Genomic DNA, 6,000 nt, shown 5'->3' on the forward strand with positions numbered 1-6,000 from the left:
CATAATCGATATCAAGTTCTCTCAGACTGGAAATAAAGGTAAGTAGATAAACATTTACAAATATAACTTAGAAATATACTCTGCTTTTTAGGCAATGATTTAAGTTTTGGTTGTCTTCAATAAAACAACAACAATAAAATAACATTTTAAACTGAAAGTACTCAAAAATAACAAATAGCTAACAAAGTATCTCGTTAACAAATATATCATTTAAAACACATAAAGATTATAAGTGAATAAATGAACATCAGTATAATTATCATAATGTGAAACGTTAATGAGCGCAACCTGTTTATCTGAAGAACATATGTTGGGTGAATACTTAGTCTAAACCTCTACAATCAATTAAATGAAGATTACATACCCACCTGCAAACGAAATATTAACCTAGTTATCTCATTATAAACAAGCCTTCTTGAGTTTTACTAATGACACTTAAAACATTTTGAGTGATTATCAATAGTTAAGCAATCTTGTACGCATTTCCTTACCTTAGAATAGATTATCTGGTGTTACGTTGGAGTATGATAAATCGCCCACTTGAAACCATCATTTAAAAACCTAAAAGTAGACATATTCTATTTCCACTGACCTTACTTTTGATTAATGAGACGAAGTAAACTCGAATTCTTTTCAGGTTTTCTCGGACTGTTTATGAATGTTTCGGATGCTGTAAGGTAATTTATATGAAAAGGTTCCCTGAATGATAAGCTCACTGGGCGGTTTATCAACAACATTATGGAAAGAAATGGACATGAGTGTGCCGTGTTAATAATATAAATCAGAAAAGTAGATATTATCATTTCATAAAAGAATAAATTGAACGCCAAAACAATAAAAAGAAAAACTCCTCACCAATACTAAAGAAAACATGAAATTCAAAGAACTCTGTCAAGTATGATGACTTTGCTAATTTAAAGCAATGAGAACAAGTTATAGACTAAAGCAATAATGAAATACTTATAAAGATTGATTACCTTACATTATATTTAAGGATTCGTACAAGAGGGTTTTTTTAAAATAGATAAATACAGAGTCCCTAAAGAAAGCCCAACACGGCAAAATTGAAAATGTTGCAGGCTCGGTTTGATTGAGCCTGTTCATGGACGGTACTGGAAAGTGCAAGTTACCGTCCACGCCCAAACGTGAAATAGTAAAATTTTGAATTTAGAAACATCCGCAGATGTGTTCATACGGCGGTTATCATGGAACCTTCAATGTGACACTACCGTGCCATTCCATGAAAAGCGGCGTATGGTCCCCAAGTAATAAAAAGCGTGTGCCCTAAACGAGAAAACAATGGGCGGAACTAAATAAAATGGAATTTTGAAAGGGGATCAGAGGTTATGAAGCCTGCGTATCACAGATAAGACGTCAAAAGACAAATTTAAAAAGCAGGCAACATATCCTAAGGGTGATTCAACATTATTCAAGTAGGAATATTGGAACCACCCAACTAGAAAATGCCGAAAAGTTGAAACTAAAAATACCACAAGCACAACAATAATGTCGTGCTGAACGATCTTCAAGGATCGAAAATATAACATCATTGATTAAATGTACGGGGAGACTTTTTACAGCCGCCACACGGCACAAATAACACGGATGTGATCATGAAATAGATAAATACAGAGTCCCTAAAGAAAGCCCAACACGGCAAAATTGAAAATGTTGCAGGCTCGGTTTGATTGAGCCTGTTCATGGACGGTACTGGAAAGTGCAAGTTACCGTCCACGCCCAAACGTGAAATAGTAAAATTTTGAATTTAGAAACATCCGCAGATGTGTTCATACGGCGGTTATCATGGAACCTTCAATGTGACACTACCGTGCCATTCCATGAAAAGCGGCGTATGGTCCCCAAGTAATAAAAAGCGTGTGCCCTAAACGAGAAAACAATGGGCGGAACTAAATAAAATGGAATTTTGAAAGGGGATCAGAGGTTATGAAGCCTGCGTATCACAGATAAGACGTCAAAAGACAAATTTAAAAAGCAGGCAACATATCCTAAGGGTGATTCAACATTATTCAAGTAGGAATATTGGAACCACCCAACTAGAAAATGCCGAAAAGTTGAAACTAAAAATACCACAAGCACAACAATAATGTCGTGCTGAACGATCTTCAAGGATCGAAAATATAACATCATTGATTAAATGTACGGGGAGACTTTTTACAGCCGCCACACGGCACAAATAACACGGATGTGATCATGAAATAGATAAATACAGAGTCCCTAAAGAAAGCCCAACACGGCAAAATTGAAAATGTTGCAGGCTCGGTTTGATTGAGCCTGTTCATGGACGGTACTGGAAAGTGCAAGTTACCGTCCACGCCCCCTAGCACCGGCTTAAGCAGAATTCAACATTTAAAAGTGAAATAGTAAAATTTTGAATTTAGAAACATCCGCAGATGTGTTCATACGGCGGTTATCATGGAACCTTCAATGTGACACTACCGTGCCATTCCATGAAAAGCGGCGTATGGTCCCCAAGTAATAAAAAGCGTGTGCCCTAAACGAGAAAACAATGGGCGGAACTAAATAAAATGGAATTTTGAAAGGGGATCAGAGGTTATGAAGCCTGCGTATCACAAAAAAAGCAGGCAACATATCCTAAGGGTGATTCAACATTATTCAAGTAGGAATATTGGAACCACCCAACTAGAAAATGCCGAAAAGTTGAAACTAAAAATACCACAAGCACAACAATAATGTCGTGCTGAACGATCTTCAAGGATCGAAAATATAACATCATTGATTAAATGTACGGGGAGACTTTTTACAGCCGCCACACGGCACAAATAACACGGATGTGATCATGAAATAGATAAATACAGAGTCCCTAAAGAAAGCCCAACACGGCAAAATTGAAAATGTTGCAGGCTCGGTTTGATTGAGCCTGTTCATGGACGGTACTGGAAAGTGCAAGTTACCGTCCACGCCCAAACGTGAAATAGTAAAATTTTGAATTTAGAAACATCCGCAGATGTGTTCATACGGCGGTTATCATGGAACCTTCAATGTGACACTACCGTGCCATTCCATGAAAAGCGGCGTATGGTCCCCAAGTAATAAAAAGCGTGTGCCCTAAACGAGAAAACAATGGGCGGAACTAAATAAAATGGAATTTTGAAAGGGGATCAGAGGTTATGAAGCCTAAGGTTTTTTTAAATGCCACATGATAACTTATTTATACAAAACGTGTACTTAGTCCAAGAAAACAGTATCTTAAAACGCTTGCTTTACAAAGACAGTAATTACATGTACAAATTCCCTGACGCTGAAGAGTTATTTTACAGACTTAGAAACTGAATAATTATAAAACATTATATACTCGGCTTCCCTGTTTTACAGTATTTTAATGTGCTTTTGTGACTGTTCTGTTTGTGACATTTAAATAATGTTTAATGTTTTATCTTTTACAGTTATATAATAAATTGTGTAATAAATGCATATATATCTCATACTATAATTGTTAAATAAGGAAAATGTGTACACTTGTATTTGTTCGTTTGTTTTGAAAGTCTTTTCCATATATCTCCTTTATGAAACTATGTTTTTCTCCTAAATGTCACACAATTATATCAATAAAATTCTGTGTAGTAAGAAAGAAGTCGCCATCTCGTTCAATATGACAAACCTAATTCCTACCTTATAGTGCCTATTCAATTGATATTTGGCCTCCTATATATTGTTTTATCTATATTTCGGTATTTCTATGTTCACAAGTTCCCAGAATTTTTATTGTTATTGCTGGTCTCGTTTACTTTGGACAAAACTTATAATATGTCATTTAAATACCCTGTACATGCTTAATATGTATAATAAACTATTCACTAGAAAATTTATTGAAATAAAATGTAGTTTTGGAAATTGTTTTTGCCTTTTCATTCTTTGTTCATTTATTCTGAAAGTAACTTAATATTATTTAACTAATTTTGAAAGAGCAAATGAAAAATACAAAATTCAATTTGTTATTATTATTTTTTCTGTTATTCAGTTCTTCCCTGTTTTCCTTCATTCTTTGTGGTGCCATGTTTCATTTTCAAAAACGTTACTAATTAGTCATATAGCTGGACAATCGAATACTTATTTTGCACTACGGTTATACATACAGAAGTTTAAGTGACTAAGAAATTTTTATGGCAGTAAATAACACCATATTTAAATTTTATATCAAGTCTCTGTTTTCTCCGAATAATAAGCATTTAATATGCTCTTAATCCACCATAAGGAGATTATATAACACATGTTTGTCTTTTCTTCAGAAGAACATGTACTCGTATCAAAAGGGATGCATATGCAATATACTAGTATACAAACATAACCGGTATGTCTTTAATACATAGTAATGGTCATGTATCGTTAAATACATACAAAATCTGTTGAATTAAACAATAACCTATAACATTTGCTTCGAACTAAAAACAAAAATTAATAAACTCGAAATTCAAATTAATTTTGATTCTTATAAGTGTCTTAGCAATGTTTATGTTATACAACAAAAGCCAATCAATGTCCAGAGGAGTAAAATAGCATAAAAATAGTGTTGTTGCTGTAATGTTAAACTAATGATTCCGATTCGATGTCAAATTTTGGAAATTAGCCAAAATTAGTTTACTGTAACAGGTGTTAAGTAAAAATGATTCCATCTGTATATATGTATTTTGCCGCCACAATCGCCAAATACGAGTTACTTGCATCTTTTAAGTTTGATTGATATATTTTATTGATGACAAAATGGACTATTTCAAAAGTCATAACATGCACATTAGCTGCTGACATTTTTTATTTCCACTGCTATTGACACGAAAGGTCTTCAGGTTTTGTTATCAAATAATTTCCTTTTCCACAAAAACAATCATGTGTATTGCGTGTTGAAATAAATAGCTACATTTGATGACAGATTGACGTGTGTGGGTAATTATAGTGAATTTAGTGATATTTTCGTTTTAGCAAGTATTTCATAGTGACTGTTGTAAAAACGAAAGTAATATACATTGTAGTATTTAGGAAAATTTGAATAAAAACGAACCATTGTTATAATGATCATCATAAATTTTGTTACTTAGAAACATTTCATTATTGTCATCATTGCAATAGAAATATTATGTACATGTATTGTTGTATAGGTATGATATAATGCAATATTGTTACATCTGATATATATCATAATATCATTTAAGTAAAAGAAATCACTCTGCAAATTAATCAGTATATTATTAAATAAAGATACTTTGAGTATATTTGTTATTTTTGGATTTTAATTACAATTCAGTTTTACATTAATTTAAACAGGTCCTGTGCTCACAAAGAAAATATCAGGACCCTGGTTTTATTTTTCTTGTTGTATGACACTAAAAAATGATTCGATCATACTAGGCTTAAAGAATGTGGTAAATAATCAATTTTGATTTGCAAAGAGAAAACTTGTTTTGGTGTAAAACATTGGAATTATAATACAAAATTAAAAAAAAAACCGGTTCAAAATAATTATCAATTTTAAAGTCTGATCATTGTTCCATGTACGAGGGGTGATCCAGAAATAACCGGACGCGGCACATAACTTTGAAACTGACATTGATAAAATCCCGAAAAAATATCTGACATTAATTTCAATGTTTAATGCATGACTCCTGAAAATTTCAATGCATTATGGCAATATACAAAACTTATATACATACAAACACACTATATGTTCCGTGTGTGCGGGGGCAGTCATCCAACAAATGTTGACGTCACCCAAAGGCTATTCTAGTCACTTTTCTAGGTAATCACCGTTTACATCCACACACTTCTGATCTGGCGCTGACTTAAGACATATTTAATTGTTCCGTGATCACTCGCTGTACAGTGCCATAACTATATCCAGTAACATCGCAAACATCTCCCATAGTTACACGCCTGTCGCTGAGAATGACGTCTTTAATTGTTTCAACAAACGTCTAAGACCTTCTCTTAAATCATCTTCTAGAGATGGCCAGCCTTCACGGAATCACC

Source organism: Ruditapes philippinarum, unplaced genomic scaffold (assembly GCF_026571515.1).
Source record: "Ruditapes philippinarum isolate M1 unplaced genomic scaffold, ASM2657151v2 ctg2860_1_1_1_1, whole genome shotgun sequence".
Taxonomy (NCBI): Eukaryota; Metazoa; Mollusca; class Bivalvia; order Venerida; family Veneridae; genus Ruditapes; species Ruditapes philippinarum.